The sequence below is a fragment of the Jaculus jaculus genome, chromosome 3, assembly GCF_020740685.1.
Source record: "Jaculus jaculus isolate mJacJac1 chromosome 3, mJacJac1.mat.Y.cur, whole genome shotgun sequence".
NCBI lineage: Eukaryota > Metazoa > Chordata > Mammalia > Rodentia > Dipodidae > Jaculus > Jaculus jaculus.
Window position 1 is genome coordinate 166,536,302 of NC_059104.1, and position 16,813 is coordinate 166,553,114.

Genomic DNA, 16,813 nt, shown 5'->3' on the forward strand with positions numbered 1-16,813 from the left:
CAGATACCAGCCATGCTAAGGGTAAATACAGGAAAGATAAGAGTTTGGGGGGGGGGCTGCAGGGAGATTGGGGAGGTGAAGAGCCTGAAACCCCAGAGAGGAATTAAGGGAAATGGCCAAATGTCAGGTCATAAAAGCCTTCAGTTTAAGCTAAGGAACCCAGTAGAGCAGAGGGTGTAAATTTTCAGGACAATTTGCCCCAACTAAACTTCTCAGATGGTTTGTTTTGTTAATGTTTTAACTCTTTATCCCCACCTTCTGCAGAAAAATCAGATCAGGCTGCACTTGGCTCTCATCTCTTCCCACAGGAACAGGTGTCATTTGTTAGTTTAGAGGCCATATGCATTTTGTAACTCTGCAGTCTCACCACACCCTTTTGTCACCATACCTGTGTGCTTGTCTTTTTTAACTTTTTATTTATTTTTTCTTTTTGGCTTTTCGAGGTAGGGTCTCACTCTAGCCCGGGCTGACCTGGAATTCACTATGGAATCTCAGGGTGGCCTTGAGCTCACGGTGATCCTCCTACCTCTGCCTCCCGAGTGCTGGGATTAAAGGCATGTGCCCTCACACCCAGTGCTCTTGTCTTTTTTTATTAAGGCTGCTAAGCCAAAAGACCCTGGTTAGATTCCCCAGTACCCATGTTAGCCAGATGCACAAGGGGGCACATGCGTCTGGAGTTTGTTTGCAGTGTCAGGAGGCCCTGGCATGCCCATTCTCTCTCTGTGTCAAGTAAATAAATAAAAATAAAATAATTAAAATTAAAAGAAAGTCAGGGGACAGAGGTTAGACTGCAAGAGTCCGGCATTTCAGAATATGAGGAACAGCGTGCCTCTGCAAGGAAGAAACAGAATACATCCTTTGGGAGACTTCAACCTTCTCTTAACCCTGTCCCTCAACTTGTTTATGTCATCTGCAGAGCGCGCTGGGTAAAAAGTGTTGACTTCACAGGGCCACCTCACTTTCATAAAATCTTGCAAATGCTCACAGGCCATCAGGAAGGAATGTGTCGGGGGTGCTAGTCTTAAAGAAGGTGTAGGAGACATGTCTGGCCTGCCGAAGAGAGGCCAACACTGACTCTCCGAGCCTGAGATGAGTGATGAGTCAAATAGAACAAAATTGAAAGGACCCAGAAAAGGACTTGTCCAGACCCCAAAGGCAGCTAACGGCCAGAGTTCTCTGTGGGCGGGAATATGGGAAAAGAGATGCATTATGAAGGCACCCCCCCACCCCATCTAGGACCAAAGGACCAAGCAGCTCTCTATCACTGGGACTGAGAACTGGCCCAGACACTCAGCAAGTGGATCCATCAGGCCACCGCCTCCCTCTTCTCCCCACATCCTAGGAATGCTCTCCAGCTCCCCCCACCCAAGAGCCCTGGATCCCTTGCTTCTGAGTTCTGAACTGCTGGCCAAAGAAGGCTGCTCTGGGCTCCACGGGGACCCCCTGTCTTCAGTGATGATCCTCTGCGGCTCAGCCCTGGCAGTCTCAGCTCTTTTCCCAGCGTAACTGATCCCAGTCCTCTGGTTCTGTCGGCGCCTCTTGGTGCATGCACTATGACACGTTCGAGCCCCGGCTGGGCGGCAACCCTCAGAGAAGCATGAATTTCCACTGAGCTCGCTGAGGCTGCCTTTCCACGGCAATCCACATGCCTGGGATCCCCTATTTTTAGCTGCAGAATTCTTACACAGTAGCCTACAATGCTACACATGTCATGCTTCCGGTCAAATTCCCTCCAGTGGTTTCCTACTGTTCATAGAATTCAAACCAAGTATGTTGGGCCTTTGCCGGGGTGACCCCAGAATGCCTTGTCTAGGCTTCACCTTCCAGTCACTATCGGAAACGTATGTGGTGTGCAGGCACGAAGCTTTCCAGCCTGGGCCCTTCTCTTCCTTCCTCCTTGCCATCTCCAGCTGTCCAAGGTCTCTCCATTCTACAAGCTTCACCTCAGCGCTGTCCTTCAAAGTCCCCAATGGCTTCAGTCACATGTTACCTCTTCTTCCTTAAGGTACCTGCCACAAAATATGTTTTCTTTCCTAGATCCTGGATGTCACCTACTTATTTTATTATTATTGTTGTTGTTATTTGGGTTTTTTTTAAGGTAGGGTCTCACTCTAGCCCAGGCTGACCTGGAATTCACTATGTAGTCTCAGGGTGGCCTCGAACTCATGGCGCTTCTCCCACCTCTGCCTCCCGAGTGCTGGGATTAAAGGCGTGCACCACTACACTCGGTTTCATCTATTTATTTTAATTATATGGCCACGTGCCTTAGCCTTTTTGCCAGACTGAGCCTAGACAACAGGGGTCAAATATTACTCATGCGCATCATTAAGACCTGGCAAATGTGAGATGTGTGGAAATAATTATATAAAATAAAATTATATAAAATGTGTCCCCCAGCCTGTCATATATATATATATATATATATTAGATATAGGAACAAAACCTTCTTGGAATGCCTCATGTAACCTTAGACTCTTCAGCAAAGCAATGTTTTTTAAGTGTTGTTTCATCCAGTCCTACATTTGATGATAGGAATGTCTTCATAAAGTCCCCGTCAAGAGGTGATGCCAAGTCATTCCCGCGAGGCAGTTGTGGTTAGAACCTTCCAGGTGGAACTAAATACCTGTGGCAAGAGAGAGATTTCATGCACAAAGACACCAGAATTAGTCTCATTGGGTCTGGGCTTGTCCTTTTCTCCAGATGTTCTCAAGCTTCAGGGGTAAGAAAAGCTCCATTCACTGGATATAGGGGACTAAGGGCAAGCCAATTCGTGTGTCACTTGTCAATGATATAATAATATATTCATATAAATAGTATAATAATAATGGTTATCATGCCAAGCCTCCTGTGGCCGTCACTCTTCATCCTCCTAGGAGGAAAGACATCATATTTTCAGTACCATACATAATATATTCAGGTATTTGGGAATTCTACTCCAGAAATTGGGAGACAATAAAATGTGAAAGAAAGAGTATGGTCTTTGGAGCCAGCATGATGGTTGGGGTTCAGTTTTCATTGTCTTGCTTATATAATGTGGCCAAGAACTCTGAAGTTGAGCCAAAGTAGGTCCAAGTGTATTCAGTGAGTTCCTATGTTTATGATTTTGGGGGAAAAATGCTCAGCTTCTCTGAACCTTCCAATATGTAAAATAGAGACAATAACACTATCCTCATTGATGCTGATGACAGTTAAGAAGATGCACGGTTTTCAGATAGGATGTTTCCAGCTCCACGTGATAAACGAGGACTTAAAATGGCTAAAATAAGAAGGCACTTTTATTATCTTACACAACGGAAGTCCAGAAGCAGGGGAGTTTCAGGATTGGTTAATGCATCATGGACCCAGGCTCTGTCAGTCTTGTGTTCTGTTAACCACAGTGTAAAGGCTTTCTTACCCTGCATTCATACAATTCTAAAAATTATATCCAGACTACGTAATGCAGAGAAAGAGAGGGTGAGAGACTGTGTCATCTCTTGCTCTTATCTCTAGGAGTAAGAAGAACTTCCTCAGAAATCTTTCCCTGACCACTTATCCCACCATATCTTTGGCCAGATCAGGATTATAAGCCTCCTTTAAATATTTTTATTTAGGGCTGGAGAGATGGCTGAGCGGTTAAGCGCTTGCCTGTGAAGCCTAAGGACCCCGGTTCGAGGCTCGCTTCCCCAGGTCCCATGTTAGCCAGATGCACAAGGGGGCACACGCGTCTGGAGTTTGTTTGCAGAGGCTGGAAGCCCTGGCGCGCCCATTCTCTCTCTCTCTCCCTCTACCTGTCTTTCTCTCTGTGTCTGTCACTCTCAAATAAATAAATAAAAAATTTAAAAAAAATATTTTTATTTATCATTCATTTATTAGTTATTGATCTGAGAGAGAGAAAGGCAGATAGAGAGAGAATGGGCTTGACAGGGCTGCTAGCCACTGCAAACAAACTCCAGACACACGTGCCACCTGTACATCTGGCTTTATCTGGGTACTGGGGAATTGAACCTGGGTCCTTTGGCTTTGCAGGGAGGCGCCTTAAGTGCTAAGCCATCTCTCCAGCCCATAAGCCTCCTTTTAATCCAATGACTGACAAAAGAGAATAGGAATGACGTGATGCCCTGGCCAGTTATATTGGAACTGCAGTCCTTTTTCCCAAAGATGGGTATATGAACAAAAGAAGGATTCTGTTTTCACAGGAGAGGTATAATAGCTGTTGGGAAGGAACTTAACAGTATCTGTTACAACATAAAGTCTGGCACATGATAAACATTATGGGTTAGTTATTTTGTTATTAACTCTTGTTAACTGTATAAATTTTTTTTAATTTCCAAAGTACTCAATTTCCTCATCCAAAACACAGGGATAAAGTGATCTGGTTTGCTTTGTATGGTGGCACACACCTGTAATCCCAGCACTTGGGAGGTGGAGGCAGGAGGATCAATTCAATGTCATCCTTGGCTACGTAGTGAGCTTGAAGTTTGCCTGAGCTATGTGAGAACTTGCCTCAAAAAAAAAAAAAATGGGGGCTAGGGAGATGGCTCAGTGTCTGAAGGTGCCTGCTTTCAAAGCCTGCTGGCCAGGGTTCAATTCCCCTGCACCCACGCGTAAAGAAAGGTACAGAAACTGGCTCAAACATCTGGAGTTCGTTTGCAGTGGCAAGCACTCCCTGTGTGCCCATTCCCACTCCCTTGTTCTCTATCTCGCTTTCTCTCTTTCCCCATTCCCTCTCTCAAGTAAATAAATATATAACAAACAACAAAAGATTGTTTGAGTTGGATGATTATAAAATTAAATTAGACAACCTAAAATCATTGGTGCTTAGTAATAATAGTTACTTATTATAGTTGTATGCAATTATTGCTCGGGTGATAATTCCCAACAAAAGGTTCCCAGTGTTGATCCCCACCTGCAGAGCTCAAAAGAATGAGCACTAGACAAGCATGTTTATTGCTGCTCAATTTAGAATAGCTGGGAAATGGAACCAGCCTAAATGTCCCCCAACTGATGAGTGGATAATAAAGATGTGGCACATTAATACAATGGAGTTCTACTCAGTGGTAAATAAAAGTGAAGTTATGAAATTTGCAGAAAAATGGATGGACCTGGAAAGGATTCTACTAAGTGAGGTAACCCAGGCCCAGAAAGCCAAGTGCCACATGTTCTCTCTCATATGTGGATCCTTGCTACAGATGACTGGGCTTCTGCGTGAGAATGAAAATACTTAGTAGCAGAGGCCAGTAAGTTAAAAAGGAGACATAAAGGGAAGAGAAAGGAAGGGAGGCGGGTACTTAATAGGTTGATATTGTATATATATAAGTACAATGATTGCGATGGGGAGGTAATATGATGGAGAATGGAATTTCAAAGGGGAAAGTGGGGGGGGAGGGAGGGAATTACCATGGGATTTTTTTATAATCATGGAAAATGCTAATAAAAATTTAAAAAAAAAGAATGAGCTCTAGAAACAGTACCTACTTAACATTCTGGAATTATGATTCTGCCCATTAATTTCCCAGAACCTAACTCTGTAGGTGAATTGTGCATGCCCAATACCTCTGTGTGGGGAGATCCTGTGAAACAGGCCTAAGAGGGTGTCCCCGTCCCTAGGGAGCACTAGAAGGAATCCTTTTTCCCCTCCTGAAGAATTTCATGGCCCCAGACAGGTGTGGTGGCACTCAGGAGGCACAGGTAGAAGGACTGATATATGAGTTCAAGGCCATCCTGGGATTATAGAGTGAGTTCCAGGTCAGCCTGGGCTAGCGTGAGACCCTGCCCGGGGGGGGGGGGGGAGAGCAGAATTTCATGACCCAAAGTCAACAACCACTGAGGTTGTTTGCTTTTTCTCATTTGCTCTTTCTTTCTTTCTTTCTTTCTTTCTTTCTTTCTTTCTTTCTTTCTTTCTTTCTTTCTTTCTTTCTTTCTTTTCCTTTTTGTAGTTTTTCAAGGTGGGGTCTCACGCTAGCCCAGGCTGACTCAGGGTGGCCTCGAATTCCTAGCAATCCTACTACCTCTGCCTTCTGAGTCTGGGATTAAAGGTGAGTGCCACCAAACCCGGCTAGATCTTATTTCTATTTATTTATTTATTATTCATATTTATTTATTTATAAGCAACAGACTGAGAGAAAGAGGCAGATATATAGAGAGAATGGGTGCGCCAGGGCTTCCAGCCACTGCAAACAAACTCCAGACACGTGCGCCCCCTTGTGCATCTGGCTAGGGAATCGAGTCTGGAACCGGGGTCCTTAGGCTTCACAGACAAGTGCTTAACCGTGAAGCCATCTCTCCATCCCTAGATCTTATTTCTTTTTGTTTGCTTTTGTTTTTTGTTTTTCGAGGTAGGGTCTCACTCTAACCCAGGCTGACCTGGAATTCACTATGTAGCCTCAGGGTGGCCTTGAACTCTCAGTGATCCTCCTACCTCTGCCTCCTGAGTGCTGGGATTAAAGGTGTGTGCCCGGTTTAGATCTTATTTCTTTTTTTTTTTAATTTTTTGTTTATTTTTATTTACTTATTTGACAGTGACAGAGAGAGAAAGAAAGAGGCAGAGAGTGAGAGAGAGAGAATGGGCATGGCAGGGCTTCCAGCCACTGCAAACAAACTCCAGACACGTGTGTCCCCTTCTGTATCTGGCTAATGTGGGTCCTGGGGAACCGAGCCTCAAACCGGGGTCCTTAGGCTTCACAGGCAAGCACTTAATCGCTAAGCCATCTCTCCAGCCCTAGATCTTATTTCTTGTTAAGTTCTCAACTCAGGATAGGAACTTGATGGACAAGGAGCATCTCCTATTTCCTTTGTTCCTCCGCATTACCCATGTCCATGACCATGTCAGATCCTGTGGCCATCCCATTTCTACCACTTACTAGTGCCGCGAGCCAGGGCAAAGCACTTCACTTCCCCTTGAATAGCTTTTGCCCCCCTATCAAATGGATGCAATGTCGTCTTTCATGACCTTCCTCTCAAACTGCAGCCAGCAGTTAGGACCTGCAATTCCCAGGACCACCACTGTCACTTCTCCGTCTTCACCCCAGGATTGTGAGGCCACACGATGAGGGCAAGCTCACCATCCACCCCAACTTATCCATCACTTTACTGTCAGTGGTCAAGAGTGATGGAGTGCCTACTGTCTACCACTGCGCCTAAACCTGATCAGGGACGGGCAGCTCTTCACTTGCCAGTCACGGTGGCAAGAGTGTTGTGTGAAGCCCCCGGCCCCCCAAGAGCACTGCCGAGTCACCCACTCTCTCTCCCTGTTCACCCCTGGAATCCCGACCCTAGCAAAATTGCATGACTTACTTCCTGGAGAGACTATCTCAGCAAGTGGAGCATTTCAATAAACAAATAATAAAAGTGAGGAACAAATGGGAGAGGGAAATATATCCCCCAGGAGGGGCATTGGAATCAGACTTGGCAAAAGGCTATGGATATATTCAAAGCTGTGAGATTTATGGTGGGGAAATTTTGTGTTTCCACATGGACCTCGACTGCCTTCAGTGAACAGGCAGGGTGGAACATAGTACCAAAATGATCTGGAGGAGGTAAGACATCTGTATTCATTTTACTTGGAAAGATATCTGGATTTTTGCTCTCCATCTTCAAACACAGGGGTCCTGAATGGTCTTGAGGGCTTACTATATTGTACACGCATCTTCTCTCTCTCTCTCTCTCTTTTCTCTTTCTTTTTTCTTTTCACATGCAGGGATTAATCTTTTAAAAATCCTCATGCTCCTTGCTTCCCCAAGAAATTAGTTTAAAAGATAAAGCCCAGTGTGGTGGTGAATGAATAACAGAGTGAGTTCCAGGTGAGCCTGGGCTACAATGAGACCCTACCTCAAAATAACAAAACAACAACAAACGGGCTGGAGAGATGGCTTAGCAGTTAAGGCACTTGTCTGCAAAGCCAATGGACCCAGGTTTGACTGCCCAGGACCCAGGTAAGCCAGATGCACAAGAGGACACACACATCTGGAGTTTGCAGTGGCTAGAGGCCCCTTCTCTCTCTTTTTCTCTACTTGCCTATTTCTGTATCTCTCTCTCAAATAAATAAATAAATAAATAAAAACAATATATTTGTTAAAAATCTACACATTGGGCTGGAGAGATGGCTTAGTGGTTGTTGCAGTCCGGTTCACATTGCTGGTAGAAATCACCCAACCAAGAGTAGCTTCTGGGAAAAAGAGATTTATTTTGGCTTACAGGCTCGAGGGGAAGCTCCACGATGGCAGGGGAAAACGATGGCATGAGCAGAGGGTGGACATCACCCCCTGGCCAACAGAAGGTGGACTACAGCAACAGGAGGGTGTGCCAAACACTGGCATGGGGAAACTGGCTTTAATACCCATAAGCCCGCCCCTAACAAAGCACTGCCTCCCGGAGGCATTAATTCCCAAATCTCCATCAGCTGGGAACCTAGCATTCAACACACCTAAGTTTATGGGGACACCTGAATCAAACCACCACAGTGGTTAAGACGCTTTTACGTGGAAGCCTGGCAGCTCAGGTTCGAATCCCCAGGACCCACATAGAGCCAGATGCACAAAGTGGCACATGCATCTGGAGTTTGTTTGCAGTGGCAAGAAGCCCTGGAACACCCATTCTTTCTCTCTCTCTCTCTCTCTCTCTCTCTCTCTGTGTGTGTGTGTCTTTGCAAATAATAGTTTAATTTTTTTTAAAAAAGCTACTTAGCTCTTTTTTTTTCTGGGGCTCAGGAGGATTTAGGTATTCCAGATGCTCATATTTGGCTGAGTTGAACCACATATCTTTATCACAAACTTTAAAGTCCCATTCATTCCAATTTAGTGTACTTTAATGTGACAAAGCTGAGGTGGCTGTGGCTTTTACTAATGTTTAAATTTTTTACTGAGAGGATCAAAGTTTGGGTCAGATTTTGTGTTATAGTCATCCTGAACCTGTCGTAGGCTTCAAAAATTATCTTAGGACTGGGGAGACGGCTGAGTGGCCAAAGTGGTCAATGCTCAAGCTGGAGTGCCCGGGAGTTTTATCCCCAGACCTCATGGGAAAAGGCAGAAGGGGGGGGGCGGGTTTTTGTAATGCCAGCACGCTGAAGCTGGCACTGGCAGTGAGAGGGGAGGTGGGTACAGGGGGCTTCCGGGAAGCTTGTGCCAAGTCCAGCAAAGACCAGAGGCAAGAAGAACCCAGAGCTAGAAAGCCTGCCTCAAATGATGTGGTCCAGCGAGGACCAACCCGAAATTAATCTTCTGACCTCTACACACACACACACACACACACACACACATACACACACACGGGATGTGACAATGGTAGAGAGAAGTTGGCCTAACATACAAAGTTGCTGAGCTCAATCCCCAGTATTTCCCCCTCCCATGTCTTTTTTTTTTTTTTTTGAGGTAGGGTCTCACTCTAGTCCAGGCTGACCTGGAATTCACTATGGAGTCTCAGGGTGGCCTTGAACTCATGGCAATCCTCCTACCTCTGCCTCCCAAGTGCTGGGATTAAAGGCATGCACCACCACGCCTGGCTACAAATCATCTTAGTGCCGCAACAAAAGCTTTGTTTCTCTGAACATGTCTAGACCCAGGATTTTGTAACTCTGAGCCATTATTTTATTTTGATGAGCAATTCAGCATAGTCAGTGTTACAATTAGGTTCACACTGCTGGTAGAAATCACCCAACCAAGAGCTGCTAGTGGGAAAAAGAGATTTATTTTGGCTTACAGGCTCGAGGGGAAGCTCCACGATGGCAGGGGGAAATGATGGCATGAGCAGGGGGTGGACATCACCACCTGGTCAACATAAGGTGGATAATAGCAATGGAGAGTGTGCCAAACACTAGAAAGGGGACACTGGCTATAACACCCATAAGCCTGCCTCCAACAATGCACTGCCTCCCGGAGGCGTTAATTCCCAAATCTCCATCAATTGGGAACCTAGCATCCAGAATACTTAAGTTTATGGGGAACACCTGAGTCAAACCACCAGATTCCACCCCTGGTCCCCCTAAACTGATAACCATACATGATATAAAAATGCAGTGCAGTCATCCAACTTTAAAAGTCCCCATAACTTTTGTCAATTCCAATGATGTTCATACATCCCCATAGTCCAAGATTTTTACCTGAGCCATACTACCAAAAAATAACCCCCAAAAGCCTATAATGGCACAGAATAAACAGTCACACTGCAAAAGATGGCATTGGGCATAGCAAAGAAGTATTCAACCAATACAAGATTTAAACAAGGCAAACATCAAACTCTGTAGCTCCAAGTCCAACAACGGTAGCCAGTGAAAAGCCTCCAAGTCCAATAACTCTAACCAGCAACAAGTCTCTGAAGTCCCAATTCCGCCCCTCCAGCTAGGCTACTCACAGTCCTGGAAAACTTCAGTGGGGCCAGAATCTTTCCTTAGTAGCCATCTTACAGTCCCAGCATCTCCACTGGGTCTCCACTGCAATCCATGGTTCATCCTCACGGCTCCATCGGGTCTCCATGCAGGCATCCAGCAAACCTGCTTCACACTGCCCACGGCCATTTCCAAAACACAAAACCATGTTGCTAACTCAATGACCATCTCTTTCCTGCATTTCTTATACTCCACAATACCAGGTAGGGTGCCAATTTGTTAATCCAGGGGGGAATAAAGGAGACTTTGAAGAACAGGACACCCCTGGAGCACTCAGGCCTCTTCAAAAGAGTCTACATGCTTCCTGTTGCCCCAGTGCAGGTCAGATGGCCCAATCTCAATGGTTGTAATCTCTCAAACAATTTTCAGGTGAATGGGAAGCAGTTTAGGCCCAAAGATTTCATTTTTTTCTGTGCCATGTTCCTCTGCTCACACCAGTCCATTTCTATGCAAGGCAACCCTGCACAACTTCTCAGGACACGGCCATAACAGCAAGCCTCTCAAACTGCTTCTAGCCCAGTCCAGGCAAAGCTCTTTCTCACCCTCATAAGCCAAACTTCATAGTCCATAGTTCTTACTGAATTCAGGCCTTTCAACTCTGACCAGAGTAGTCCATCACGCTGTACTTATAGCATTGCAAGGCGTCTCTTAATCCAAGGTTTCACATCCTTTCACATTCCTCTTTTTTTTTTCTTTTTTCTTTCTTTTTTTTTTTATTTGAGAGTGACAGACACAGAGAGAAAGACAGATAGAGGGAGAGAGAGAGAATGGGCGCGCCGGGGCTTCCAGCCTCTGCAAACGAACTCCAGACGCATGCGCCCCCTTGTGCATCTGGCTAACGTGGGACCTGGGGAAACGAGCCTCAAACCGGGGTCCTTAGGCTTCACAGGCAAGCGCTTAACCGCTAAGCCATCTCTCCAGCCCACATTCCTCTTGAAAATCAGCTCCAAAAGACCAAAGCTACATAGTCAGGTGTCTAGCAGCAATCCCACTCCTCGGTACCACTTTACTGTTGCAGTCAGGTCTAACCAAGAGCAGCTTGTGGGAAAAGGGGGTTTAATTTGGCTTACAGGCTTGAGGAGAAGCTCCATGATGGCAGGGGAAGATGATGGCATGAGCAGAGGGTGGACATCACCCCCTGGCCAACATAAGATGGACAGTAGCAACAGGAGAGTGTACCAAACACTAGCAAGGAGACACTGGCTATCACACCCATAAGCCCCCCCCCAATAAAATACACTGCCTCCAGGAGGTGTTAAGTCCCAAATCTCCATCAGCTGGGAACCTAGCATTCAGAACACTTAAGTTTATGAGGGACACCTGAATCAAACCATCACAGCCAGCATAAGTAAATCCATCTTAAAATGCTGAGCCACAGTTCCCATCTTTATAGTCCCTTTCAACTGTAACTTGGTCTCCCAAAACTTATCTCTAGTCAGCCTCTTGTCCTAAGTTTTCACAGGAATAGTTTAAGTAACTTCTGTTGCCTGCCATAGACCATTAGGTGTTACAAATTGCAGGCCAGAGCTGGAAAGATGGCTGGCTTAGTGGTTAAGGCACTTGCCTGAGAAGCCTAAGGACCCATGTTCAACTCTCCAGGACCCACATAAGCGCAAGGCAACGCAAGCACACAGGGTCACACATGCGCACAAGGTGGCACACACATCTGGAGTTCAATTACAGTGGCTGAGGCCCTGGCATGCCAATTTTCTCTCTCTCTCTCTCTTTCTCTTTCTCTGGCTTGCTCTTACACTCTCACCCTCATGCTCGCATTAAAAAAAGGCCAATCTGAGCCAGGCATGGTAGTGCATGCCTTTAATCCCAGCACTCAGGAGGCAGAGGTAGGAGGATTGCTGTGAGTTCGAGGCTACCCTGAGACTACATAGTGAATCCTAGGTCAGCCTGAGCTAGAACAAGACCCTACCTCGAAAAATCAAAAACAAGAGTTGCAATCCACTAGAGGCTCCAAGTGTCCCTGCATTTCCTCATCAAGTGGGCCAAACTGTAAGAACTAACCACTTTTCTGTCCCTGAGTCATTTCTGTAATTAACCACAAAGGAATGAGGTAGGTCAATGGGAATCACAGCAGGATTGCTGTGCCAACGGTCCACTCACCAGAGGAAGGAGGCTGGCTTGTTGATGGCTTCTTAAAAAAGCTCCTCAACTAATGGTCGGGGGCTTCTCAGCACCAGCACCCCCCTTTCTGCATGCCCGGCCACGGCATTGACTCTGAGGACTTGGGGACAAGGGAACCAGTGCCACCAAGCGGTGGTCCTGCCGGCTGCCATGCCCTGCTCTCTGATCCCGAGGTGAAGTACTTTCATTTAGCTCCTGTGGGCATGGATGAAGCCAAGTTAGTCGGGTTGCCGTCTGCTATCTCCAGGAGGTTGGGATACTTCCTCCTGTCCCCATCACAGACCCATTTTCCACTGTGGGTGACATCAAGCCCATCCAGGTCATATTACAATCCCAGCTTCCCACCTTTGAGGGTCATATTCTCACAACCACTGTCCTGTCAAGTTCCCCATCAGGCAGAGTCTGTCAGGCAAGAAAATCATTCTAAGTCTGTGGTGTCCAATGTGGCAGCCATTACCCACAGGTGGCCATTCGCATTTAAATCATTAAACAAAATGGGAAAATTCAGTTCTTTTCTCATATTAGCCACATATTTCAGCTTACTGGACACATATGTCTAGGAGGAACATCTTGGCATGGTTAGACCATTTCCGTCCTCACAAAACATACTATTGGACCATGCAACCAAAAGAGATGTGTTAAAGCCGGGCGTGGTGGCGCATGCCTTTAATCCCAGCACTCGGGAGGCAGAGGAAGGAGGATCGCCATGAGTTCGAGGCCATCCTGAGACTACACAGTGAATTCTAGGTCAGCCTGGCATAGAGTGAGACCCTACCTTGAAAAACCAAAAACAAACAAAAGATGGATTGGGGGCTGAGGAGATTGCTCAATGGTTAAAATCACTTGTCTACCGAGCCTAATGACCCAGATTTTGAATTCCCAGAACCCACAAAAAGCTGCGTGCAGGCAACCCCCGCAGCTACAAACCCAAGGTGCCTATGACAATAGGAGGAAGGGTTAGAATCCTGAAGTTTGTGGGCCAGATGGTCTGGTTACAAACAAAAACAGCGACCCTGTCTCAAACAAGGTAGAAGGTAAGGACCAAAATCTCCCAAGGTTGTCCTCTGACCTCCACATCATGCTACTACACACACACACACACACACACACACACACACAGACCCACACACACACAGACATACTGAGAGATTTAGCCTAGGAACTTGTTTTTCAAAGACGTTGGATATATACAAGAGGAATCCAAAAACAAAGCTCTTAGAAGATTTGGAAAAGTGAAGGCTGCTGTCACCCTGGGCGAATCCAGCCTCCAGCAACTGCTGAGGGCCCACAGTGGCTTCTGAGGTTCCCAGAATTGTGCCGCTGCTGCTATTGCTAGTCCTGACATTAAAAAGCAGGGCAATGGGCTGGAGAGATGGCTTAGGCGTTAAGGCGCTTGCCTGAGAAGCCTAAGGACCCAGATTCGATTCCCCAGTACTGTGTGTCTGTCTCTCTTTCTCTCTCTCAAATAAATAAATAAACAAAATATAGAGCCAGGTGTGATAGTGCACGTCTTCTCCCCTGCACTCGGGAGGCAGAGGTAAGTGGATCCCCATCAGTTCAAGGCCAGCCTGAGACTACAGAGTGAATTCCAGGTCAGCCTGGAGTAGAGTGAATCCCTACCTTGAAAACAACAACAACAAAAAAATTTTTTTAAGCGGGACCAAACAAGTGTTCAATACATGTTTTAGTCCCTAACAAGGAGATCTGAAAAGGAAATCAATCAATGTCTATACACCCTGTAATACTGAGGAGGGCAAAAGGGGGTGGGAACTGGGCTGGGGAGGTGGCTCAGTGGTTAAGGGCACTAGTTTTCAGCTTGTGAAGCCTGTCAGCATAGGTTCATTTTCCTAGTACCCACATAAAGCCAGATGCGCAATGTGGCACATGCGTCTGGAGTTTGTTTGCAGTGGCAAGAGGCCCTGGTGTGCCCATATTCACTCACTTTCTCTCTCTTTCTCTTCCTCTCAGCTAAATAAAATATTTCAAAAGGGCAGGAATGAATCTTACAAGTAACCAAATTGCTGCAAACTAAGGATTTTATCAATGATATTACTAGGACGGGTGACCTAGATCTTCCATCCATTCCCTTAGCTCTAGCAACTGATCCCTGGCCCTAGCCACAAGGAATTGCTCTTAGTTCTGTTCTTCTGCCTGGTGTTCTTGCTCCTCCTCAGATCAGTGTGAATCGTTATTATCTTTGTGTGCACATGCAGGATATGTGAGTGTGTGTGAGTACGGGCACGCCCATGCCACGGCACCCATGCATGTGGATGTCAGAACCTTCAACCTTGTTTACCACTGAGTCTCTTGTTCACCTCTGTGTGTACATAGAGGCTGTGTACGTAGGCATATGTACATGTGTGTGCATAGGCTGCTGTACCAGCCTGACCAGCCCTTATGCTTCTGGGATTCTCCTGGACCTGTCTCCCTTCTCACTGTCGGGGGACTAGGGCTCCAGACACTTGCCACTGTGTCACGCCTGGACAGCAAGCACTGCTGCCCACTGAGTCATCTCCCCAGCCTCCTCCTCCTCCGATCCTGCAGTCCTGCTTTCCCTCTTCATATGACTGTGGTCATGTCTCACATATCGTGTCTGATGCTACCTCCTCAGAGAGACCTTCTATGATCTGTCCTTGTCGACCTGCCTCATCTCAAACCTCATCTCTGAAGCTGGAGAGGTGGCTCAGCACTTAAGGAGCTTGCCTGCAATGCCTAACAACCCCAGTTCAATTCCTCAGAACCCACATAAAGCCAGACGCACAAAGTAGCACATGTATCTGGAGTTCAGTGGCTAGAGGCCCTGGTGCACCCATTCTCGCTCCCTCTCCCTCTCCCCCCTTGTAAATACATAAATAAAATATTTTGTTTAAAAAAATAAAAGAACCTCAGGCTGGAGAGATGGCTTAGTAGTTAACGCGCTTGCCAGCAAAACCTAAGGACTCATGTTCGACTCCCTAGGTCCCACGTAAGCCAGACGCACAAGGTAATGCAAGTGTGCAAGGTCGCACGTGTGCACAAGGGGCCACACACATCTGGAGTTCGATTGCAGTGGCTGGAGGTCCTGGCACGCCAATTCTCTCTCTCATGAAAATAAGTAAATGAAGAATCCCAGCATGGTGGCACACGCCTTTAATCCCAGAGGCAAAGGTAGGAGGATCGTCATAAGTTTGAGGCCACCCTGAGACTGCATAGTGAATTCCAGGTCAGCCTGGGCTAGAGTGAAACCCTACCTCAGAAAAAAAAAATATAATAAATAAAAATAAAAAGTCCAATCCTTTGGGCTTGCCTCAAAAAGACAAGAAAAGAACTTTATTTCCACACCTCCTGCCCAGCCCTTTCCCATCATTCCACTGTCTATTGTACTTTAATGGCTTCTACTGAAAATCATTTCTAGGTTTATTTTCTATCCCCTTTTTTTCCCCCTTGGTTTTTCACCTGGCTCTATCTCCTTTTATTAGAATGTAAGCCTTAGGGGCTAGAGAGATGGCTTAGTGGTTAAGACGTTAGCCTGCAAAGCCAAAGGATCCTGGTTTGACTCTCTAGGACCCTCGTAAGCCGGATGCACAAGGGGGCGCACACATCTGGAGTTCGCTTGCAGTGGCTGGAGGCCCTGGTGAGCCCGTTCTCTCTCTCTCTCTCTCTCTCTCCCTCTCTCAAGTAAATAAAGAAATAAAAGAATGTAAGCTTTAGGCAGTTCACTTTCTTGTGCTCTCAGCATTTAGAATGCTGCTTGGCATGTAGAGGTGTTCACTGTCTACTCCCTGAATGAATAGCTTCTGTCTACAAGGGCGCAGTCTTTCTTGTCTCCCTGTGTTAGTTATGCTACGTCTTCCCAGAGACCCTACATGTCTCTCGTTATAACACTTGATTGGAATTGTAGTTAGTCCTCTATGTTCATAGGTTTCACAGCCACGGGTTTGACCAACCAAGGATTGAAAAAAGAAGGGGGGGGGGGAGGAGAAAAGAAAAAAGAGGGGGAAAAGGTTGTATCTGGATTGAAAATGTACAGACCTTTTTGCCATGTCTTTAGTCCCAAAGCAATACATTGTAACAGTTTACATAGCACTTACTTTGGGTTAGGTATTATAAGCAATCTAGAGATAGTTTAAAAATACATGGAGGATATAAGCTATATGTAAACATCCCATTGTAAACAAGGAGCCTGGACATCTGTAGATTTTGTTATCAGTAGGGGATTAGGAGGTCTTGGAACTAACCCTTCATGGATAACAAGAAATGGTTGTACTTTATATCGACCCCTCTCCAGACTAAAAACTCAGAGACCATGTCTATCTTGTTTATAATTGAATCCCAAGGGTC